The following is a 24813-nucleotide window of genomic DNA, read 5'->3' as shown; positions in this document are numbered from 1 at the left end:
GGCCACCTCAGAGGAGGTGCCCTCCGCTCTGGGGGCCTCAACGCCCGAGACCTTTGCTGAGAATTCATTGCTGTCAAGAGAGCTCTTGGTGGCCTGGATTGTTCTGTGAGTTATTTCCAATTAAGCTGGACTTTGGAAGGTGTTCACACCTTGCCCCTCGAAGCAGGAAGCCCGTTCTCCCTCGAAACCTGTGGGACCCTCGAGCCCTTGACCATGAGAGGGCCCAGGTTTGATGGGCTTGGAGGAGAACCAGGCGTAAAGGAAGAACCCACGCGGGGGGAAGCTTGGGAGAAAGCAAGGGGCTTTTTTGGCAAGTTACTAAAAACTCAGAGCAGCCTCTCCTGTCTGCTGTGGAAGCCCTGGAGAACACCCAGCATTTGTCTGGTGACCGATGTTGCTTCGTTTGGCTGTGAGGCCCAGATCCCAGGCCTCTGCTGTGAGCCTGGTGGAGAGGGCAGACCCGGCTTGAGGGTTTTTGACTCTGAATTTTGGCTCAGCTGGGATTCTGCAGACCTGATTGAGGAAACAGAAGTTAGCCCGGCCCCCTGGAGTGGGTCCCATGACTGTGGCATCTACCCCGGAGGCAGCAAAGCGCCTCCTCCAGCTTACCTTGCCTCCGTCCTGTGGACCCAGGCCCCGGGGGAGCTTGGACTCAGGCTTCCCGCACGGGTCTGCCTCAGGGAGCACTTCTGGCCCAGTTCAGGGCTCCCTGAACCCAACCCTCCCCGACCTGGCCCGTGGGGGCAGGGACTGTGTCCTTCTGGTTCTTTCTCTAGAGAGGAAAGGAGCAGGAGCTTTTCCTACAGAGCAGCTCGCCTGCCTGCAGGTGGTGCCTCCTTGAGTCCTCCTTATCCCAGTGGAGGGAGCTGTGGCTGGAAGACAGAGAGGCCCCTGGGAAGGCTGCCAGGAGGAGGCAGACACGGAATTCCTGGGAGGGTTGAGTCGTTCTTAGAGGTCACGCCCTCTGTCTCTTGGAGACGGCACCATGGCCCTGGCTGTCTCCCAAACTGGAGCCCAGGGAGTGGTCTCTGGGGCCTCTTCCAGAAAACCCCTGCTGCTCTCCCCTCCATGGACCACAGGTACCAAGTGCTGCCATATCTCACGATAATCAGGCCTTCCTCCTAGCAGGGCGGCTGCATGTGCAGGATGTCCGTGTCTTTTGGGTGATGGAGAGAAGGACAGAAAGGGGGAAGAACTGGATACAGGAAGCAGGATGCAGGGCCGTGCTTGGGAAATGTTGGCAGTGATGCTGTGGGTGCTTCCACTGGATGAGACGGTGTTGGTAACGCTTAGGAGCTGAAATCTGAGCAAAGGTGCCCCCGACCCTCTCTTTCCTCCTCTGGTTCTACCAGAAGCATTTAATTTCCTTTTGTCCTATTGAATATTGCAATTTCTGGACACAGATAGTTTAATGAGGGTGGCAGTCTGTGTGTCGTGTGTGTGTGTATATTTGTGTGTGTATGTGTGTTTGTATGTGTGTGTTTGTATATGTGTGTGTATTTGTGTGTATATGTGTGTATTTGTGTGTGTATGTGTGTGTGTGTTTGTATATGTGTGTATTTCTGTGTGTATGTGTGTGTGTATATGTGTGTGTATTTGTGTGTGTGTGTATGTGTCTGTATTTGGCCAGGTGCCAGCATTATTCTGGAGAAAGAAAGAGAGAGATGAATCTGGAGCGTAGGCTGGGGCACAGCAGGGCGCCGGCTGTCGTGGTGTGAGCGGTTGGCACTTTCTCCTGCTTTGTCCCCCACAGTTCTGAGTTGGTCTCTGATGCTCTGAAATTGACCATGTGGCACAGTACATGGTTAGGGGGCCCTCGGTCCTCTCCCCTCCCCTTGGAGGGTTCCGGGGGCTGTAGTGGAACTTCCTCGTCAGGGCCGAGGAGGGAGGCAGGCTGCAGACTTGGCCGAGAAGGGAGGCCACAGGGCCGTCTCGCTGCATGGGGCGGGAGGGGTGTGGAAGCAGGGCCGGAGCCAGGCGTCTGGGCTGCAGCCCCTGCGCAGAAGCCTCTGGTGGGCTCCGGCCAGCCTGAGGGTGGGGCAGGGAGGAAGGGGGCCCTGCAGCATCCTCACAGCCGGATCGCTGTCTACACTGCTCTCCCGGGAAATTCAGGCCCCAGAAGCAGGCGCAGAGGGAAAAGCTGCAGCAGGTGAGGGCTGGGCCCTCCAAACCTGGAAATGCTTCCCGCTGCCCAGAGAGGTTTCCTGGAGGAAAGGTGTCTTGATACAACTTGTCTGGGAAAGGATGAGAGTCAGCCTCCGGTCCTCGCGAGTTGGCTTGCTGGCCGGACCACTCCTCTGAAGTCAGTGCAGGTAAGGAAGGGCAGGGACATAGGCAAGGGGACATTCTGACATGGACAGGTGGGTTTTCTCAGATAGGTACCAGTCTTACCAGCCTAAGGTGTAACTGACGGGGAGGATGTGTGTAAACGTATCTTTTGAAGGCAAAGTGCTGCTCAAATTGTAAGAGACTCTGGTGACCCGCTTCTGGGGCTGGTGGCGGTGCTTCCTCCCTCGAGAGAAGCAGGCACAGCCAGAACCCCCTTACGCTTGGGACGGGGGCCCTCACCTCAGGCCCTGGGCCATCTGAGGACAGCCGATAACCCCATGACTCACATCCTTGGTGATTTCTGTTCATTTTCACATTATTACCCTTGTGACTTCCCGAAGACAGCACGTTTCTCAGAAAGGGAAAAATGAACTACATCTTATTTACTTCATTTAACATTTTTTTATGGGTGAGAACTGAATGTTACCTATGAATGAGAAGAGTCTGGATAAAGAGAAAGATTCATTTTTATTAGGGGATGAGCTCGAGGGTAATTTGGATTCTTGTTTTAGTCTCTTGTTTTGTTTTGTTTTGTTTTGTTTTTGTTTCAGTAAAATAACATCGTGAAAAACAAAAATTTATTTAAAGTGTTTTATGTCAACGGTTTTACTGGATGGAGTATGTTTTCACTGGGTAGAGCCGTTCAGAGAAGACGAAGCCCACATTCCAGTGTGGACTAAATGGTATCTTTCAAGAGTTTATCAGGGAAAACAGCCACCTCAAAGTGGCTTACTATTTCTGGTGGGTAGATGCCCTTTCAGCTCGTCTATGACGCTTGTTTCCAGAGCAGCGGCTTCCTTCAGAAAAGACCAGCCTTTTGCCGGGAACGAAAGTGGGTTACAAATCCTGGGATGCTTCTGAGCTCCTGGTGGTTGGGGTGACCCCTTGTGAGGAAAATGAAGTTAAGAGACCTTCAGGGACATCTGCAGGGCTCTGGACGGATGTCTCCATCCTCCTGGTCAGGGACCCGGTCAGCTCAGGCACTGTCCAGCACCGCGGCCACCGGACGTGTGCACTTGGAGCCTGGAGGGAAGGGAACGTTTCAGTGCTCCCCACGGACCTCCTGGTTCCTGCTTGAACCCAATCTTAAAATCATATCTGTATCCTTATTTATTAAAAAGGAAAGGGAAGTGTATCATCTCCTCCAAATACACGCCATGGAAACGTTTGGTCAAGTGGCTGATGACCTGGGAAAAGGCTTCCCCGGGGTGGGGCGTGGGCAGTGAGGAGGAAAAGGAGAAATCAGTCGAGGCTGTTTACACACACGGGTCGGTGGTCCCTCGAGCTCCTCTTGTCACACTGCAAAGGGGCTCTCTCATTTTTTAAGGTCACTCATGAATCAGGATTCACCTGGACGATAATCAGTGCTTGAATTGGTAGACGTGAGCACGTCTTTTCAGAAGGCTTGATGGATGGAGGGCATTACGGACTGTGTGTGTGTGTGTGTGTGTGTGTGTGTACACAGGGGACACAGCCTGTGGCTTCCTCTTATAAGGACTTTTTACCTACTCATAGAAGGAGGGCAACCACACATGGCTCAAAAAAGAAGAAAGATGAAAAGTATCGGGGTGATAAATAATACTTGTATTAGTTTGCTGGGACAGCGTTACCAAGATGCCTCTGGCTGGGGGCTGAAACTACAGACATTCATTTTCTCACACTTCTGGAGGCTGGAAGTCCAAGATCAACGTGTGGGCCGGGTTGGTTTCTCCTGCTGTTGCGGAAAAATGTGTCACAGGTCGGTGTTACAGCTCAGTTGTGACAGCAACCTGGGTCTGGGCGAGAGACCAAGCAGCACTTGGAGAGTTGGAGAACTCAGGTTCATTACACCAGCAGGCCCAGAGGAGTTAACTCTCCAAGCTCTGGACCCCGTCTGTAGGTTTACACAGGCCTTTATAGGCTGCCGGTTTTACACTTTGCAACATCATATGCAAATAAAGTATAACAGAAGTTGACCAACCAGGAACAAGCCTTGTAGAAATAGACCAATCAGGAGTGAAGGGAATAACCAATCAGAAGTGAGCTCAGGGAACCAACAGAATTTTAAGGGTAAGTAAGCCGTTTCAGAGGCAAAAAGTGAGATAGATCCTCTGGGCCAGGGAACCGGATGGTGCCCGCACGAGAGTAGTGGCCCTGCTTGGGGGTCCTGCCGGTCTTTTTTTACAGGGCTTTCTGCCTCACTGCGACCTTTCTCCTTGTCCTCTAGACAGACAGCTGTCTTCTCCCTGGATCCTCACATGGGCCATGCGTGTCTGTGGCCTCATCTCCTCTTCTTATAAGGACACCAGTCATGTGGGATTAGGGCCCACCCGGGTGACCTCATTTTAACTACTTCACCTCTTTAAAGGCTCTGTCTCCAAATACAGTCTCACTCTGAGGTACCAGGAGTTAGGACTTCAACAAATGAGTTTTGGGGCACACAGTTGGGACCATAGTAATGATTTTAAATTTACACAGTAGAACGATGGATATTGAGTGGCCAGCACGGGCCTGGCCCAGATTAGATGCCACCCCGTGTGGTTCCCTTTGTTTTCCGCCCTCACCCTTCCTCTGCAGCTTGGGATAAACTCTCAGCGAGGGACCGGCCTGGAGGACAGTGGGCCCTGCAGAGGTTTGGGGTTCCTCCCCTTCTGCCTCTGGGTTCCTCCTAGAGATGCCACTTCTCTTTGGAGAGACTCGTGGAATTACTGCCTTTTTCCTCTTTCAGCAGAGTCTGGGTCTTGGGTCACCAGCTGAGGATGGATTTTTATGGGGCTTTAGAGCCCTGTGCACATGGCTGATGGCTCCACAAAGCGGGAGTGGGAATCAGGTAGCTTGTTGTTCAGATGGAGAAGACTCTGGAAGGAAGGCCGCCTGGCTGCCCAAGGCTGAGTCAGGCAGAGGCAGAGCCCCGAACAGAGCCCAGGTCCCCTGATTCCTCCCCAGATCCCGGTGGCGCCCCTTCCTTCTGAGAGCACTGTCCATCTCACCTTTGTGGCGCCTGATAAGCGGGGGCCTGTGGGTGAGGAGAGGCTCAGGATTCAGCCAGGAACCCTCTTCTCCAAATCTATTCCTGTTACCTTCTGCTTCCCACCCACCCCCTCCCACTGACACTCGGCATCTAATGATAGTCTTTCCTATGTGTCTGTCTGTCTGTCTGCTAACTAGTTATCTGTCTGACTCAGGGCATCCATGAAGTTGGGAAATCTGTGCGTTGCAAAACCGGCACCACTGTGTCTGACAGTCCTGGACTTGGATGTATGTCTGTCGGACCATCAGCTCCCTGAACGCAGGTATGATTTACGCTTCAGCTTTGCGTAAGTGACTCCCATCACTTTGCTAAGGACACAGGAGGCTTCATATATGTTTACTGATTAAACAGATGAATGAATTTCAACATGGAATTTTGAAAGTAGAAGAAACTAACGCTCCTTCCTCTGGACAAGTGCAGAAATCTCTGCAGTGTCCCTGAATGCATCTCCCTGAAGCTCCAGGGAGGAGACACTCACTCACCAAACGGCAATTTCCTTGCTGGGAAACTTTGATACTTAAAAGATTTTTTTTTTTTTTTTTTTTTAATAGCAGCTGAACTCTGGCTCCCTCTCACGTTTACCCTGTGGTCTTAGTTCTGGGCAGGGCCTTGGAGAGCTACGGTCCAGGGACTCTCAGAAGGGAGGACGAGGGCGACTTCTGGGTGAGGGCAAGGGGGTCAGAGGCCTCCAAAAGCATTTGAAAAAGCCGATGCACTATTATACATTTTGAAATTTGGGAAATTTCAAATGAAGTGAAGAAAAGCTCCTGTTATTTTAATGACAAAAACTATTAACACTAAAGGGATGAGAAGCTAAAGAGGGAAGGGGGAGAGGTAGATGATCTCTCAGTGTTCACCTGGGTCTGTTGTCTCTAGTTGTGAACCACATGCATATCTCACCTACACAGAGAGGAAATTAAAGATGATGTTAATATGGGAAACGGGAAAAATAAAAAGGAGACAAACTTTGCTCAGTTGGGATGAACAGACACAGTGGTTCCAAAGGCACGTCAGGGCACCCCGCTGGCTCCTTCTGCACATGACAGCGGGCGAGTTTTAATAAAGGCTAACAGACACTTGGGTGATCGGGCCCTGGAAACTCGGAGCCGTAAAGCGTTACATCCGGTCACCAAACAAGTCAACTCAATTTCTCCTCCATTTGGCAGCTGAGTTTGCAGATAAATTTGGCAGAAATAGTTTTGGCCTGAGCATAAAATTGGGGGTGTTTGTTGGCTGGTCCGTTTGGATTCTTATGAGTTATTACCTTGGAGCTGACATCAGGCAGGGGTGGCTGCTCCCCAGTTCCCGAGAGAAATCATTTGAAAATTTTGCTGTACATCTTCTCTGAGCCTTCGTCCCACTTTCACAAAACGAAAACCCAACAACTTGGGAATACATGAAAAGGTGCTCAGCTTCCCTGATTCATAACTGCCAATCGGCGGAGACGCCATTTTTCACCAAGTGGAGTGGCAGTTTGGTCACTGCAGTGTTGAGCTGCGTGAAGAAAGAGGGTTCCCACACCCAGTTGGTGGCAGTGTAAACTGGTCCCAATTTCACTTTGCTTGGTGGGAATTTCACATCAGCTATCAACACCACAAGTGCACATATTTTGAGGCCTCTAATTCTAATTCTAGAAAAATTTATTCTTCAGATAGACTCTGGTGATGCAAGTGAAGGCATGGGAACAGGCTTGCTCATTACAGGCAAGATTTGTAAAGGTGATAAATGACGAGCTTGGTCAGTAATTGATGTCATGTCCATAAGAGGGAATACTACACGGCTGTTGAAATGCATAAGATACATTTTATATGAAAGCATGCCAAGATGTTATTACAGTTAAACAAAAAGATAAACACTCATGGCAAAGATACACATCCATTCTTTGCAGAAAGGTATTTGTATGTATTTGTGTAGATGGGAAATTTCTGGACAGATCCATAGGAACCAGGATGATGTTACCTCTAGAGAGAGTGTGTGTGTGGGTGGGGCTCTGAAATGGGCAGGAGGCTAACTTGACATTGTACAACATTTGTAGTGATCACATTTGAAAAAGGCAGCCTCTCCCTCCAACAAATATCTGACCCCTCATAGGCCCTTTTGAAAATCAAATTAGATACCTCAATTCAGTTCCATAAGCTTTTAGTCAGCACTGATTACGTTCCAGCCACTGGCTAATGTACGTAAAAACCGTTTCACAAACTGTTAACCACCACATAGACGGAGAGCAACTATTTACTTCAATAAATCAAACTATAGTACAGCTAATTAACCAATATTTATAAGAACCAGCTTCCATGTACAAGCTGGAACTCTCCAAAACATGGAGATTCATTGCAAATGTGCAGTCATTGCTCGTTTATCAAGTGCTAGATTTTAACAGTACAAGATTACAAAGTTGCAACCTTGAGAAGCACAATGTGACAACTCTCTCCAAATCCTTCTAGGAAGCCAGAAAGCCCTGAGAAGATATTTAGGACTCGGGAAAGGCTGTTATATATCACAAGACCTGTGACAGGAGGGGGGGGGGGAGGGAGGGGCTGGGAGAAGAACGCTGCCGCTGGGTCACTTTTAAACAGCACAAGGCAGGCGTCTTTCTCTAGGGCACCGTGGTACCACTGTGCTTCTTTGGCTCATCCTTACTGAGCCTTCTTGGCTTGTAGATGTTTAAATAGGTCATAAATAATCAAATATTCATTAAACAACGCCTGCTCTGAGCACTCACCACCTTCTGACTGCAGTCCTTGGGGCCATTCCCCCTCTGCACTCCCAGGGCACTGATGTTATTAGGTGAGTCTCTTTTAGTTAAGATTTCTACCGTCCCCAACTGGCCTGACAGCCTTCTTCTAGCTTCTGTGTGGGTTCTGGAAGTGGATTACAGTGTGTGGCCCAGTGGCCTGTGAGGTGGTGGCTGGTGTGTTTTCCAGCATCGTCTCCCAGAGCAGCTTGAGTCAGTAGATCAGTAAGCCTCCATCCTGGCCCCCTGAAGACTATGCCTAGAAAGGGAGGTGCTTCTTAGAGCCCCCAAAGGCATCACACTGCCTTTGGGGGTTTTACACCATTGCCCTGGGCACTCACAGTAGGGCCCTCCCAGGGAGAGCTGGCAGCTTTGGTGCCCTTTGTCACTGCAGTCCAGGTAGGAGGCTGCTGGAGGACGCCTAGAGGGAGATAATGAGTTGGGGACACAGGGAACAGGACGGATGGTGGTGTTGGGTGCTGTGCTGTTGAGGCGGCCCCTGGTTACATCGTGCCTGGCATCTTTCCAATATGCAGAGCTTTATCGGGGAAAGTGAGGTTCCCCAGCCCCCATGTGGGTGAAAAGCCTGCTCCCCCGGGAAGTTCTGCCGCGGGCGGAGAGCAGGGAGCAGAAGTGGGCGAGCTCACTTCCTCTCCTGGGGAGCACGCTGCGGTCCTCTGGGCCCCGCACTCCCGCGGTCAGCCCGCAGGAGAGCCAACAGCCTCCGAAGGTCAGATGTGCCCTCCACCTGGGCTGGCTGGAATCCTGGGGAGGCGACCGTGCTGTGGGTGACCTGGGGAGGCCAGGCAAGTGGAGGGGCCCTCCAACTCCTGTCAGTCCTCCTTTAGAATCATACCCTCAGTTCAAGATTTGCTTTCAAACCTCATTTTTCTCACTGCAAAGCAAATGTGTCATCTTCAGATTTAGTTGCAAACCTATCCCAGATTTGGGGTTGGTTTAAAATTTGTAGACGTGCTGTCTTGAGCTAGTCTCCCTTGTCTTGGTTTGAAATGAGCTGTTCTGGCTCCTGAGAGGTGCCCTGACCCAGGACAACCCTTGCTGCCTTGTGGGGTCGGCCCCTGGCTGGGCACCTTCGCACCCCACTTCCATCTGTGCATGCCCATCTCCCCCACCATGCTGCCCTCTGGTTTGGTCCCACTGGCCTCCCAGTTGCTTCAGCCCCTCTGCACCTGGAGTCTGCTGCACTCGCGTCCTGCAGTTGTTCTGAGAACTAAGTGAATTAACCAGGAGACCCTCTGGCTTTGGACCCACTGCTCTGTCTTCTGGCTGCTGGCTGAGTCCTGCCTCTTAGACCTGGCAGTGTGACCTCTGTGGCTTGACCAGGTCCTTAGGGGTTAGATGTGAACTCAGCTTCAGGCAGGTGAAGCAGAGCTCAAGATCCATGTGGAAGATGGTCCCCTCTCACCCACCCCCTACCTGAGCCTCTGAGAGCTGTCAGTCTCTTTCTTGGAGCCCAGCATCTCCTGCTCTACCAAGCAGCCTAGGGCCAGGTTTCTGCTCCTGAGCCCAGAGCTGTGAAGAATGGTTGCAGCCACAGGTATCAGAGGAGAAGCCTCTAGAGGTGTCTGGTGCCATGTGGGTGCTATCTCTAGGGGACCAAGCTCCACACTCAGTAGCTGGGAGTCTAATCACTTATGGGGCAGCATTCCCATGGGAACCTTTCCTCTTGTATCCCAGCAGGATGGTGTCTCAAACTTGAGATCTTTAATTCTCACCTAGCAACGCCCATGTCAGGTGACTTACAGCCAACTTAGAAGTGGAAAGTTCAGACATTTCTGAGTGGTTTGAGTAATAATAAAAAAGGATCCTAAAAGAAAATGAAAAAAGCCCCAGAAAACCCAGACTTTCCCAGATCCCCAAACCCAGTTGTGCTTCTCTTTCCTTGGGAAGGTGACAGGGTTTCCAGCTCTTTTTACTGAGATATGGTCAAGGGCACATCTCAGGTACATTGGCCATGATGGGGCACATGGCAATAGTGATTGGGTCATTCTGGTCACAAATGGACCAGGGAAGTTGTAGCCTGTGTTAGTCAGGGTTCTCTGGAGACAAATCATTAGTAGGTTTCTGTAACTATATATATGTATCTGTATCTGTATCTGTATCTGTATCTATATCATATCTACCTACCTATGGACTATCTATCTATGGAGAGACGTGTTTATTTTGAGGAATTGGCTTATGAGATTGTGGAGGCTGGCAAGTCCAAAATCTACAGGGTAGCCCGGCAGGCTGGAGATCCAGAAATAATTGATGTCACAGCTCAAGTCCAAAGGCCATTTGCAGGCAGAATTCTCTCTTTTTCAGGGAAGATCAGATTTTTTCTGTCAAGGCCCTCAACTGATTGGATGAGGCCCACCCACATTCCCACATTATGGAGACTAATTGTTTTCCTCTGATCTGCTGATTTAAATATTAATTTCATCCAAAAAAAAAAAAAACCACCCCACTTTCACTGAAACATCTAGAATAATGTTTGACCAAATCTCTGAGTCCTGTCAGGATAGCCAAGTTGCTATCACATGGCCCCCAAGGACCCAGGGCACTCACCTGTTTACCTGCAGGCTTACTTGTCCTCCATCCGCATGGCGTAAACTGCTGTCTGCCCACTGCCACTGTGGGGCACAGTGCTTGCAACCTGGGTACCGTTCAGCTTGCTGCTCGCTCAGACTCAGTCAGAAGTCTTCTCAGCACAGTTCTCAAGTCTATGGTGATGGGTTTTGATGTCAGACACACCTGGGGTTTGAATCTTGGCTTTGCAACTTACATGCAAAACTGATATAAGTTCTTTGATCGTCAATTTTTCTACCCATACAATGAGTAAAAGTACTTCTTAACCTTGTAGGGTTCTTATGAATTTTAAATGAAATGATGGATAAGGTATATTTACATACAACACTGGACACGGTGCTGGACACAGTTTTAAGCTTTTCCAAGCACTGTATGGGCTCATTTAGTCCCCTCCAATAACCCTCTTAGGTAGGTATTATTATCTTTCTCCATTTATTAAAAAAAAACAGTTTTATTGAGATATAATTCACGTATCATACAATGCACTCGTTAAAAGCATACAATTCATTGCTTCTTGATATATTGCATTAACTTTGTAAAATTGTGATAAAACATACATAACATAAAAATTTCCATTTTAAGTATGCAATTCAGTGACACAAATTATATTTGCAATGTTGTGCATCTATTACTGCTATCTATTTCTCCAAATTTTTCATCATCCCTCCCCAAACAGAAACTCTGAAACTGTTAAGCATATTATCCCCATTCTATAGATGAGAAAACTAAGGCACGGAAAGGTGAGGAAACTTGTCCCAGGTCACACAGCCAAGGTTTGAACAGGTAATTTGGGTCCAGAGCTTGTGCTCTTATTCCCCAGTGACCTGGGTGTCCAATAATAATTCATGTTTGTTGTGAACCCACCATGTGCCACACTTTCCTTCAATCTTTATGACAAGCCTGCAAGATAGCTATCATTGTCCCTAGTTTACAGCTGAGGAAACAGAGGCTCCAGGAAGTTGGACAGCTTTCCCAAGATTACCATCACAGCCTGAGGCAGGGCTGGAGTTTGAAGCTGGGTCTCCCTGTCCCCACAGTCCGCACTCTTCCCACCTTGCTGAGCACCCCTGCCCAGGACCAGCAGGGTGTTACGGCTTTCCTGGTTCCTCGCCTAATGCCCAGCACACAATAGGTTCACGACGGGAGAGCTGAATTGCCCTTCAGGATTGCAGTTGGGAAGGAAGCCTGGCTGTTCAGAGGAGCACCCAGTGGGTCCTATAGATGGAGAACTCAGGTCAGGGTGGGAGGAAACTTTATTCCCACAGGCAGGATGGGGCGGGTGGGGTGGGGTAGGGGAGCGGTGTTTCCCGTCCTGGTTCATGAGAATCTTAAGGGGGAAGGTGTGGTGTGAAACAGAAGGGAAGCAAGTCGCCTCTCATCCCACCATAAATGGTTTCCAAGAACCCCCAGTGCCCGCAGTGGGCCGGGCACAGGGTCTGCCTGAAGCTTGAAGCTCATAGAGTCTGACCTGCTGGATTAGATGTTTGCAGACATTGCGAGAGTGGGGTGGGGCCTGGGGGGGGGGTGTAAAGGAGGGAAAGATTATCAGGGCTCAGGAATAATGAAAGGATTCATCAGAAAAAGCAATGAAACGGACTTCACCAGAAAGAGGTGATTTTGACAGATCAGGTGATGCTGGGAGGCAGGAATAGCAAGTGGGAGCTGGAGCGGGACCGGCAGAAACGCAAGCTGTCCCGCAGGAGGTGGGCAAGTTAGGCAGGGAGGAGGAGCCCTGCGGCCGGAGGCGGCGAGGGCGGTGGGCGTGGCCGTGGGCTGTAGGCGGGGCCTACCCAAGCTCCTCCCGGAGGTCCCCAGCCCTCCTCTCTGAATCTGCGCGTGCTCTCCCCCAAGGGGAACCTGCCGCGCGCAGCCAGATGCAGGACGACCGGCTTCTCCCACTGAGCAGGAAGAGCTGCAGGTGGTGTCCAGTGTGTGTGTTCCTCTTGGCCTCTCATGTCTGGAAGGGGAATTCAGCAAGGACTCCAGTCTGGAGCTCTGACCCCAACTTCCTCAATCCAGGCTCTAGACAGGCATCTGTGTAGCCGAGCCCCGGGGCCTGCGGGACGTGCACCTGCTCTCCCTTTCTCTCCTCTGCACCCCGGCCCGCACTCCCTCTCTGTCCCCCTGCGTGTCCCCTTCCCCCGGGCTGTGTCCCTGCGCGACCCTGGGCTGGCCTTCACCTACCTGCATCCCTCTGCTCGGGTCATATATTCACGTCTCTCTCCTCCGCCAGGAGCTCCCGTGGGTAGAGACCGCTTCCGTTTTATGATTGCTTATAGGGAGGCATCTGGTAAGTGCGTGCTAGGGAGTGAACACGAATGTGATGCTGGTCTTCTCCTCTGAGCCCTGCCTTTGGCAGAACCCCCTCCCTCCAGCTACTGCATCCCCACCTAGCCATGACCAGGCTGGGCTGCACACACTCAGGGAGCCCATCCTGGCAGGACCACGTTCCTCCTCCCAGCTGGAGGGGCGCGAGCTTCTGGCCCTTAGGCCCTGAGCAGCCAGGTGCTCACATATCAGGTATGCTTCCCGGGTCCTGCTGTCCTGGGCGGTCCCATCCCGATGCTGGGTGAGGCCTCAGGTGGAAGGAGAAGCTGAAACAGACTAATGAAAGGCTTTTTCCTACAAAAAGCCCAGGTGAGCACTGGCTCCTGAGTCCAGGGGTGGCCCTGGCCCCAGTTTCTCTGGGCTCCTGCCTGGGGCATCTGCTCCCTGCCCTCGGAACAGGGCTGCCATCACCGGTGGAATCTGTGATGGGGGCAGTGTCTCTGATCTCAGCGGTGATGTGCAAAGCAACTTCATCAACTTCTTCAGCATTCCTGGAAAATGCCTGAATTTTCTGTAAGAGGAAAGGAGGATCTTGGAACATTCCCGCTTCCTCTTCCTTCGCACGAATGTGGCTCCTCCGGTCCCTCCAGTGGTGGAGTCAGTCCCTGGCTGGGAAGCCCGCCTGGTTCAGCCCCCCGGGTCTGACGGTGCGGCCTTCCAGTCTCTCTCCTGTCTGTCCTGAGCTCCCTTGCCGCCCCCAGCCCCAGAGGTAGCCCGGTCAGGAGGCTGGTGGGGGTCCTGGGGCTTCCCGAGGAGTTCCTGAACAGAGTTCCTCGGGAACGAGTTCCCAGGCTGCTCTGCCCAGGGCCCAGCTTCCTGTGGGACTCTGACCGCCGGCCACCCCTCTTCCGTCTTGTCTCCTGCCGCTGTGCCTTTTCTCCAAGCCCTGCTGAGCAGGGAAGGATTTAGAGGGGCAGGGCAGGAGAAGGCTGGCAGCTTGGAAGCCTCTGAGCTCCGGGACCTCTCTCTCTGCCCAAGGAGGGGGAGTATCTGTGACCCATTTGGTAGCAGAAGGAGCAGGCGGCTTGGGTCTCTTTTCCAGAGATGGTGGGACCTTCCCTCGGCCCCTCCCTCCCCCAGCGCCCCTGGCCTTGCTGTGACCTGTGCTTCCTGCCAGGGTGCCCTCATCCCAGAGGGCTGTCTGGTAAGAAGGTTCGCAGGCCCCGGGGGCTGGGAGGTATCTCAGGACCACAGGCCCTCCGCCTAGCGCTGAGAGTCCGAGGAGAACAGTGCAGCACCGGGCTCCGTCCGGATTCGCCAGCTTGGCTCTGGGCCCTGATTCTTGCATCCGGCTGTGTGACCTTGTCTGTTCATGTGTCTGCATTATTAGACATTGTATCCAGCACCGAGTGCAGGGCCACACATACCGGGCACCCAGGAAACAAGTGTCCCTCCCTCTGGCCACTGGCCGGTGGCTGGGCTTCTGTTGCTCTGCCTGCCTGCTTTTGGGAACACAGTGCACCCAGCACTCTCCCTCTGCTCTGAGAACCAGCGAGTTCCCTGAGTGCCTCCCCACAGCCTCTTCCTGTCCCCTCTCCTGCCCACTCCCGCTCCTGACCCCAATGGCTTTCAGATCACACAGGGCTGCCCCAGCTCCTCGTGTACACAGAGGTGCTACAGTTTCCAGAAGAATCCTTGGACCTGAAGAATGCACCCACCACAGTCTGCCCCACCACCCCGCTGGGAGTCCCCCCCACCCCCCGACTTCTCTCCACTCACACAGCTCTTGGGAACCCTTCCTCTGCTCAAGGGGCAAGGCCTCACCCACCCCAGTGGCCCTGGGGCAGCTTTGTTGCCCCCACCAGCAGCTCTTCCCGCAGGAGGAGCAAATTCTCCTTTGCCTGTTGGGCCCCTGGCTCCAGGCTACGATCTGGAGACAACACAGTCAAGGCCACCAACATCTATTATCTTGCAATCTGCAGCCTTGTCCTCTGAGATGAGGCCTTGAGGCTTTTCTCCTTTGCCCCAGAGTTACTTCAAGGGTGTAGGGTGGTGGGAACCACCCCTCAGGGTGAGGGTGTGGTCTGACTCCATCATTGAAGGTTTCTCCAAGGGAGTTTCATGAAGAAATCTCTGATTTTCCCATTGTTGCAGAACAAAGCAAACCATAATTGTTTCATACCATAGACCACTAATTTCCTGCACTCATATTCTGTCTTATGAAAAATATTTGATTGTGCCTCCGGGGGGAAGAATTGGGCCATGCGTTGGGGTGGGGGTGGTGGTGATTAGTGCCTCTTATCAAGACATTAGTACCCTCACCTTCCCAGTTCCCTGAATGCTGAGACTCATTTAAAGTCACAATTATTATTATTTTTTTAAGTTGACTTTGTTGAGAAGTTGCTGAGTTTTGCCTGCGCAGCATGGATGACTGACTCAGGAGTTTAATCGTTTGTTCATCAAATAAGTAAAATTTCCTGAATATCTATACTGTGCCAGGCACCACGCTAGGTCAACTGTGGGGACACAGCCAGGAATCAGACGGATACAGCCCGCCATCATAGAATTGTGTGTCCATTGGTTTGCACCCCAATTCTGCCATTTACTGTGTTGACTCATCATTCCGCTCTTCAGGGCTCTTATCTGTCAAATGAAGACGGGGATCCTTGTCTCCCTGAAGTCTGCCTGGCACCTGGGAGTTAGACACACTACGTGGCAGCCAGACTTCCTGCCATTTCCCAGGCTGTCGACTTGTCCTCTTTCTTCTCACGTGGAGATTGCGTGGCACGCTACCGAACTGCTGACCCTTGGGTCACCGGCCATGCTGCGTTTTTGAGTCCCTTGGAAGGATCCTGGGGAGTTGGCCGATGGGATCCAGGTACACGCCAGGCTGTGGGCGGTGCTGAGCAACCCAGAGTGGGAGCTGTCGCCACGTCCTGCTCCAATTTGTTTCTCTGTGTGCTTTGTAATAGGGCTGCTCTCTCTCCGTCAGCTAGAGTTGTTAATGACCTTGAGAAGTGATCCCAGCCCATATTCAGGGCATCCTGCTCTTTTGAAGTCACCCACTTTCTTTGTGGCTCTAAAGGCGTTTGAGTTTTCCCCTCTGGGGCATGCCCTCTCTTCCGCTTTGAAGCTGCCTCTGTAACAACAGGACTCAGAATTATTAATTCCTGCTGCACAGCGAGGTGCAGTTTTATCACACAAAAAGGGGGGAAATATAATTGCTATCTTGAGTAATCATTCTCCGAAGGCTGCGAGCATAACCTTTAATTAATATTTCATCTGCAGCCAGGGTGGGTAACTTGAATAGGGCCTAAAAATATTGCTGTCCCCGTGCACCGGGGGATCATGAACTAGGAGACATGGAGCCAGTGTGTGCTAGTCAACTGTTTGCAATCATTTCTAAAATTAAAAATGTTTAACCCGTAATGAAATGGGGAGAGGCGCGTGGAGCTGCAGCTCTTTACTGGGGGGGCGGGGATGAAGGTGCAAAATCCAGGCGGAATTCATCTCAGCTCCCTCCACCTGCCCGTGGGATGCAGTTGGGGCCCAGGGGCCTGGGGGGCCAGCGACTCGCTTGCTGATCAAAGCCGAGCTCCCAGGTCAGGCCCGACAGGCACGGCGCGGCCGGACGCGCACAGGTCAGCGGGTTTAAGATGAACGGGAAGCGCCCTGGTCTTTGATGTTCCCTGGAGAGGCCACTCGAGATGTTCTAAGTGCCTCCTGGGAGAGAGCCAAAGCTGTTTCCCCGGGTGGCTGGGAACCCGGGGGGACGCCCTCGAGGGGCACTTGAGGGGCAGGGGGAGGGCGGGGGAGGGCAGGTGAGGGCCGCGGGGAGGGTGCGAGGGGGGCAGGTCAAGGGTGCACAAATGTCGACGCAGATCCTTTGGTGGCCGATTCCAGACAGCTTCCTTCCCAGCCTTGGGGGTTCTGTCTGGTGGGGGACCCAGGGCTGGCTCCTGGGAGGTGGCTAAAGGCCTTAAGACACACAAGCCCTGGTTGTCGTGGTCTTCACTGGATTTCGCAGACCTGCGCTCACAGTCCTCCGTCTGAGACCTGGGGGCATGCGGTGATGTCAGCCACTACGGGCATCAGTCCAGTTCTCAGCCCCTGGGATTTATCTCATCAGGGCCTCCCGACAGCCCATGAGGAAGAAGATGCCTCTTATAGGTGAGGAACCTGAGTCTTTTAGCTCAGGTTGTTGATGCCCAAGGTCACACAGCCGTGGGTGAGCTGGCATGGATGTTGGCTGCCTGATTGGGTGCAGATGACTGTGGATCCTTAGGGCGGGCATTTGGTGACCACAGCTGCAGCCCTGCGTGAGGCCCGCTCGCTGCACCCTGCGCTCTCCTGTCTGTGTCTCCCTTTGAGCTTGAATTTGCAGGAGACCTGACCCCTAACCCAGGGTGTGTCCCTGTGAAGGGGCGAATCGTTTAACTTTATAAACACCTTTGCAACTATCTGAAACATCTCTGTTCCACCCTGGAGCTGCTGTGTCTCTGTGTTCTTGGGCTTACTGAATTTTCCTGAAAAAAAAAAAAGCTTTAAAACCATTGGCCAGTAGGTTCCTTCTCGTATTACTGATGACAGAGAGGGTTGTTGCAATCATGAATCGTCTTGGAATTTCTACATGTGCTTAAGTTGGCTTCACATGTGTGCCCGAAGCCTCACTGCTGTCAAAGCTCCCTCTCTGGGAGGAAAGACAAGGGGTGAACTGCCAGCCACCCCCTTGCTGGTCCCCCAACAGCAACTGGGTCCAGTCATGGAGGAGGCTGGGGAGGAGTGAGGATTTGAGGGGTGGCCGTCAATTCAGTCTTTCTTTTTCTCTGAAAGTCATAGAGGAAGGAAGTCAGCAGGGCAGGACCTGGTGGCGCCTCTCTGTTCTCAGTGTACTTCATGTGACCTCTCGGCAGCCTGGCTACCGGGTACCCCAGTGCTTCCCATTTGACACCTGAGGAGACTGAAGTCCTGTCCCCAGAATTTGAACCTGGTCCTCTCCTCTCCGTCCTGGGGAAAGCCGACCTCAAGGAGCAAGGCAGTGGGTGCTGGCCCTCCCACCTGGACACACCGCCTTCCTCCCCTTGCTCTGGGTTCACCAGCCTCTGCTCTTGCCAGATCTGTGCCTACTAAAGAGGTTGAAGAGTGACTGTGTTTTGTTTCTTTCCCTCTTTACTGATTTCTTTTTTGAAAAATTAAAAAGTGACACTTGCTTACAGAAATTTGAGTTTTCTTCCCTAATCCTATCCCTTAGAGGTCACCAAAGTAAACTTGGTGAGTGGGTTCCAGACTTAGGCACATATGAACCTTTAAAGATAGATATAGATACCCACACACACAGAACCTCTTATTTATTTGAAATGAGCACATATAAGCCATGTTTGTAAAAGCTCAAGATTGGAAATACTTGAAATGAGATAACCTCAGTAGGAGATCAGGTAGATCTTTTGTGATATGGCCATTCGGTAGAAATATTGTTTGGCTGTTAGAAAGACAGCTCTCCATGTACAGCTGCGAGAGCTGTTTACCATGTGCCATTAGATAAAGAAGTGAAGGAGGAATTGTCTGTGTCGGGTAGACAAGGCTTAATTTCCATAGTGGCTTCACTTGGGTGGGCAGTCCATCCAGATGCAGCCCGGGATCCCTGTGCGGATTTGACATCAGTGTCAGTGGCTGGATGGCTCTGGCCCAAGCTGCCTGTGACATCAGGATGCTTCCAGAGAGCCGTGGCCGCCCCAGAGGAAGTCACTTGCCACTGTGCTCAGGGGAAGTCATATGGTAAGTGCTTGGGCAGGGGTTGGGGGAGGGGCTGAAAGGCAGGGGCAACTGAGGACCCCAAACTGGAACTGAAGCCTTCCTGGAGGGCAGCACCTCAGAACTGTTCACTCTGTTTCTACACAGGCAGACGCTTAGGCCCAGAGAGGGGGAGTCACCTGTCCGATGTCACACAGCAATTGGAGATGGGGCTCAGCCGGCTCCCCAGGGTTGCTGGGTGTGACTCTGGAGTCTGTGCCTGGGGGTGGGCACTGGGGCTGTGGCTCCTCCAGCCTTCCAAGGAGCCTGTGTTCTCTGGGTGGCCTGTCTTAACTTGCCCTCTCCTCCCTTCCTGTGCCCGCAGGACCCTCAGTTTGGTCTCTCTGCCCCCTGGTCAGAGCTGATGCACCTTGGGCAACTTGTTGAAAGCCTTGGGTGAGAGTTGTGATGTGATCAGTCTCCTCAAAACCCTTGGTTGTTGCTGGTGTGCAATGTGGGTGTATGGCGTGTGTGAGGGAGACAGGTGTGACTCAGCCACAGAAGCATTTGAACTGACCCAGGTGCAGGGGCGGCCAGCGGGAGCCGTGTCTCCCCCGAGCCAGTCTGTCCCCGCAGAGCCTGGAACTCCGAGTTGGAGAGGCGAGCTCCTAGGAATAGTAAACCGCTGTTTTCTTGCTGGCTGTTTGCCCTCATTAATTCAGGTAGCAATTACCCATTCTGAATATTTGGCAACTAATTCTTTTTTCCTCTGGAGATGGCAGAACGGGGACTGCTCTGACCTGACTCACTGTCTCAGTTTCCGGAAGAGGTGGGAGGGGGCTGAAGGAGGGCGGGGGCCGAGGGGGAGGGGAGCCGGCTCGGGGCCTGGGATGCCCCTTTAGCTGTCCGGGTCCTTGCTACAGATCTGCGGGACGATGAAAATGACCCACCCAGTTCTGGTTCAGTTCTTGCTCTCCTGTCGCCTGGCCCGTCTCCGCTGTGGGTGCAGCTCCCCGGAGTCTGCCTGACGACGTAGGCGGCGGCATCACAGCAAAAGTTCGAGGCTGCCCGCCCAGCTGATGTCACCTCATTCGGGAGCTGTGCCCCCTGAATCCACAGGGTGACGAGGGACCCAGAGTGCAGGGACAGTGTTCTGGGTGAGAAGACGGGCACTCACCATGGGGTGGGAGGCCGAAGGGCCCGCAGTTCAGGGAGAGAGGCTGGAAGAGGCGGCCGGCGGCCCGGCTGCCCCAGCTCAGCTGTGCGTTGACTCGGAGTTTGCTTCCTAGCAACTGTGAAGCCCCTCAGCCAACATCTGGCCTGATTTGCCGTTTTGCGCTCAAACATTTGGTTCCTGGGGAATAGCTGTCAATGTCACGATCATTCACAGAAGCGCCTCCTCTCAGAAAGGGTTCCGGTGGACAGGAGGGTTTGCAGTTCAAGTCTGAGGGGCCTCTTGAATGGGACCACCTGATGGGCAGGAATGCATTTTGGGCAAGTGGTAAATAGACAAGTCAAACAAAGGTGGCTCTACCTTTCTGGGGGACTGGGGGTCAGCGGAGCTCAGGCTGTGGGGAGCTGGACACAGACCTGGGCACTGCTGCCTAGTCCACCAGAACTGGGGGCCGGAGCTTCCCCCAAACTGCCCCTGCCCCGTACTTGCTCCCCTGCAGGGACACGCACAGGACCCTTGAGGTGCAGACCCCGCTCGGCTGGCAGTTTCAGGGTCTCTGAAGGGTGCTCTCCGCCCAACTCTCACTTCAGATGAAAATCTCTGATGGGGCTGGAAGGCCTCCCGGCCACCTTCTCCCCGCAGCTGCGTTCTGGGGCCTGGTCTGGGCCGTGGGCGAGGCCTGCTGCCTGAACTTCCGTGTCCTCTGCAGCCACCTCGGGTGGGTATCAGCACTTACAGGCGGGTGCCAGCTGGCTGGCCGCGTGCCCCCTCCCACCGCACAGCTGCTGGGGCTCCTTCAGCTTCCCCACGCCCCTGACCACTCGGCACGTGCCTGTCTGTCTGTCTGGCGCAGCTGGGCCAGCCCTGCTGATGCGGGGATTTGGCTCTGGTCGTTTGCACACAGTTGCCCTGCTGCCCCACAACTTATGGTCATTCAAAGCCAGGGGCCTTGTCTTCTGGTGCCCGGGGCTTCCCCTCCCCAGGGCGCCGGTTTCCCTAACCCGTAGTGGCTGCGGTTCCTGCCCCGGCTGGCTCAGGGAAAGTGCAGGAGCCTTGGATGCAGGCCTGCCTCTGAGTCCTGCTTCTTCCAGTTACCTGTGACCTTGAGCTGGTTACATAGTGCTTTGAGCACCACTTCCTTTGCTATGCCTGTGTCTTTGGGGTATGCTGCCTACATTTTTGGCATCAGAGAGGGCCAGACGCTTAGGGTTCCTGAAAACATGATCTTGGGGTGCAGGGGAGAGTTTGCCTGCAACCTGGACAAGTGGCCTGGGGATCTCCCTTGAATCCCCCAGGAGCCCATGGGGGACAGAGCACTGTTCCCTCCTACCTGGAAGCCAGACAGCATCCCCCGGCGGGCATGTAGGCTGTGGCTCTCAGGGCCTGTCAGAAGGGGTCTGGCTTAGAACCCAGGTCAGGGGCGACTCCCAGGTGTTTTCCAGGTCACCTGAGGGGTGGCCTTAAATCAGCTCCGTCATGGAATTTCCAAGCTGGGATGTGCAGAGGCTTCAGGTCTAGCCCAGCTGTCCAGATGACTACGGACGCAGGTCTGAAGCTGTTTCCTCTGTGGCTCACAGTTCCACACAGGCTCCCTTCAGCTGCCTTGGGAAATGCAGAAACGCCAGGTGCAGGGCTGTCTATTAGAGTTTCCGTTTACATTACCTGGGGCTTTTCTGGCCAGCTTTCCCTCCCCCACTCCCCCCCACCCCGCCCTGCAGCTGGGACTTCAGTCCCCAGGTCACGTCCACCTGAGGGATGTGCTGATCAGGAGGCTTGGTGCTCACTGCAGGCGGTGTACACCCTCCACGGTGACTTCCGACCCAAAAGGCAGCTCAGCAGGATGGCTTCAGAGGTGGCCATCCTTGGTCTCGGTGGCCTCGGGAAGCCATCTGAGCTTGAGGATAGTCAGACTTCCTTGGAAGGGGTGGTGAGGACTAAACAAACCAAGAAACAGAAGGGGTTCGGTGCAGGCTGGACAGTGGCAGTAATAGTACCATGTGTCCTGGCTCCGGGACGGCTTGTGGTGTCACCTCACTTAGATGGCATGGCAATCTTGTAACATGGAGAGCATGGTTATTGTCCTGCCCATTTTACTGATGGCGAAACCGAGGCACAGAGAAGCAAAGTCATGTGCCTGAGGTCACAGAGCTGGTACAAGGCCGAAGGGGGTGTTTGCCCCCAGGCAGTGGGGCTGCGGGCCTGTCCATCCCAGGGCAATCCCTGTTCCTCATGCTGCCCAGGACATCACCATCTTTGGAGGCTGCTGGCCAGTCCTCCCTCCCGGCATGCCCCAGCCCTCGGCAGCTCCTGTCTCCTGATGTCCCCAGCGGCTCTCAGACAGCTGGCGTGTCCTGCCGCGGACCCCGTGCTATGGTTAGTGAAGGGTCTGGCCCAGGGAGGCCAGCTTTAGCCCTGCTGCCCTAGCTGTAGGCAGCTGGCGCTGGGAAGGGTGTGTGCTACCAGCCCCATTTACTACCAGGGACTTTAATTTTGTCACCAGTAAGAAAAAAAGTGACTCCTCATGATGAGTGTTCTTTTATTAAAAACATTTTTGAAGATAATTTTTTAAGAGCGGTTTTAGGTTCACAGCCACACTGAGAGGAAGACAGAGATTTCCCGTGTGCCCCCTGCCCCCACTTGTGCACAGCCTCCCTCACTGTCAGCACCCCCACCAGAGTGGGGCATGGGTTGCACTGCGCCTCACAGTCACCCGAAGCCCATAGTTCACACTGGGGGTCATTCTCGGAGTTGTGCATTCTGTGGGCTTGGATGAGGGTAGAATGGAGTGTCCATCATTCCAGTATCACGCAGAGTATCTCCACTGCCCCAAACATCCTGTGTTCCGCCTTTCACCCTCTCCTCTCTCTCCTTAACCTCTGGCAACCACTGATCCTTTTACAGTATTCGTAGTTTTGCCTTTTCCAGAATGTCGTATGTTTCGAATCACTCAATATGCAGCCTTGTCAGATTGCTTCGTTCCCTTAGGAATATGTATATAAGGTTCTTCTGGTTTTTTTTTTTTTTTTTTTTGGCTTGATAGCTCATTTCTTTTGAGTGCTTTTTAGTGCTGAATGCTATTCCATTGTCTGGATGCACCATAGTTGATTTACCCACTCACCTGCTGAAGGACATCTTGATTGCTTGGTTTCTTGGTTCATAGCTGCCAAATCCAAGCAAGATGGATTTAGCAGTTATGAGTAAAACTGCTATAAATACCCATGTGCAGGTTTTTGTGTGGATTTAAGTCTCCAGCTCCCCCGAGTCAGCACTAAAGAGCATGATTGCTGGATCCCCACATGGTGTGTTTAGATTTATAAGAAGCCACCAAACTGCCTTCCAAAGTGGCCGTTCCATTTGCATCTCCACCAATGATGTGTGGGAGTTCCTGTTGCTCCACATCCTCAGAGCATTTGCTCTCGTCCGTGTTCTGGATTTTGGCCATTCTAACGGAGGGTAGTGTTATCTTATTATGGTTTTAATGGTGTTAGTGTTCATTTTTTAGCCTTACCTACAGTCCCCTGCTGTGGGCCTGGTTTCTTTCAACAAAACTTTCTGGATCAACTTTTGCTTATAAGTTTCCAAGCCAATGACTAAGACTCATTCTCACTCATTGTCTGTTAGAGGGCATGTGCGTCTGAAATGTAGTTATAAAGATGTAGGAGTGAAACTGGGGGACTGAGAAAAGGGCTCTGGCAGAGGCACCGAGAGCGGCTGGGACCTCGAATCACTGTGGTTCTTACTTGCCTCTGCAGGGTCCTGGCAAGAATTACCTCTTTTCCTTGTTCTCAGCCCAGTAAAGTGCCTGAGCCAGATTGACACTTAGGAAGTGTTTGTTGAATGAATAATAGAATATCAAAGAAGGCTTCCTAGAGGAGGCAGCATTGAAACTGAGGCTGAAACTTGAGTCATGTTTGATCAAGGAGAAAGGAAGGGGAACTGGCACGGGGGCCAGGCTTAGAGACATGGAAAGGCACACGGTTCCCAAACTATAATCTAGTGTTTTGTCATGAGCTCTGTGTTTGAGGCGAGTGAGTTCCTGGAGGGAAGTAATACAGCTCCATCTGTTTGCTCGGTAAACATTTGCTTGCCATGTACCCTGTCTGAGGCTCAGTGAAGGGCAGCATGAAGCTGCGGGAGGCACCAGCAGGCTTGGGGGAGCCAGTCAGGCCCCCGCGGTGTCCCTGTGGCCAGGATGGGAGTCATACAGGGAGGGGGAGGGTGGGGAGGGGGGCTTCAGGCTGGGGTCAGCAAGGAGGGCACCGCGTGGCTGTGGCTTTGAGGGGGACTGGGTGTCGGAGAGGGAGGGCAGGCCTGGCAGGGGTGCACGAGGGAGCCGCTGCTGGACGTCGGGAGGGCCCGGACTTGCCACGTGGGCGCTGGTTGGGGGCTGGACATTTTCAGGGCAGCGGTGCTCACGTCCTGAGCGAGGAGTCACCTGGTAAGAGCACAGATCCTTGGCTCTGGCCACCCACAGACGTTGACCCGCTGGAGCCCAGAAATGGGAATTTCAGTTTTGCGCGTGTGTTTTCAGCAACCCAGGAAATTTTGATGCTGCTGGTCCTTTGACATAACAGAAACCCTTCTCTTGGGGCCAGAAACTGGAAACCCTTTAAAATCCCTAACGTGGCTTTCTCCTTCTGACTTACTTCTCTTAGTATGATAACCTCTAGGTCCATCCAATGATACCACTTATGGGTGGAATCTAAAATATGATACAAATGAATTTACTAGCAAAACAGAGAGAGACTCACAGACATAGAAAAGAAACTTATGGTTATGGTGGGGGGAATTAAGGGGGAAGGATAAATTAGGAGTCTGGGATTCGTGGATACAAACTTTTATATATATAATAGATAAACAACAAAGTCCTACTGTATAGCACAGGGAATTATATTCAGTAGATTGTAATATGGAAAATAATGTGTGTATGTATAACTGAATCACTTTGCTGTGCACCAGAAGCTAACACAACCTTGTAAA

General features: G+C 52.6%; 1 long non-coding RNA gene across 1 annotated transcript; it reads right to left on the bottom strand.

Annotated features, from left to right (window-relative positions):
- Positions 1 to 3957: 3957 nt before the first annotated feature.
- Positions 3958 to 22697, bottom strand: LOC116668839. Its single transcript, XR_004326033.1, has 3 exons — positions 22687 to 22697; positions 21419 to 21421; positions 3958 to 4042 (listed from the first exon to the last, which is right to left on the bottom strand). It is a non-coding gene; the product is annotated as an uncharacterized LOC116668839 (long non-coding RNA).
- Between the last annotated feature and the right edge of the window lie 2116 nt (positions 22698 to 24813).

Source organism: Camelus ferus, chromosome 15, assembly GCF_009834535.1.
Source record: "Camelus ferus isolate YT-003-E chromosome 15, BCGSAC_Cfer_1.0, whole genome shotgun sequence".
Lineage (NCBI taxonomy): Eukaryota > Metazoa > Chordata > Mammalia > Artiodactyla > Camelidae > Camelus > Camelus ferus.
Note: the sequence above shows the minus strand (reverse complement) of the source record. Positions and strands in the feature narration are given on the sequence as shown.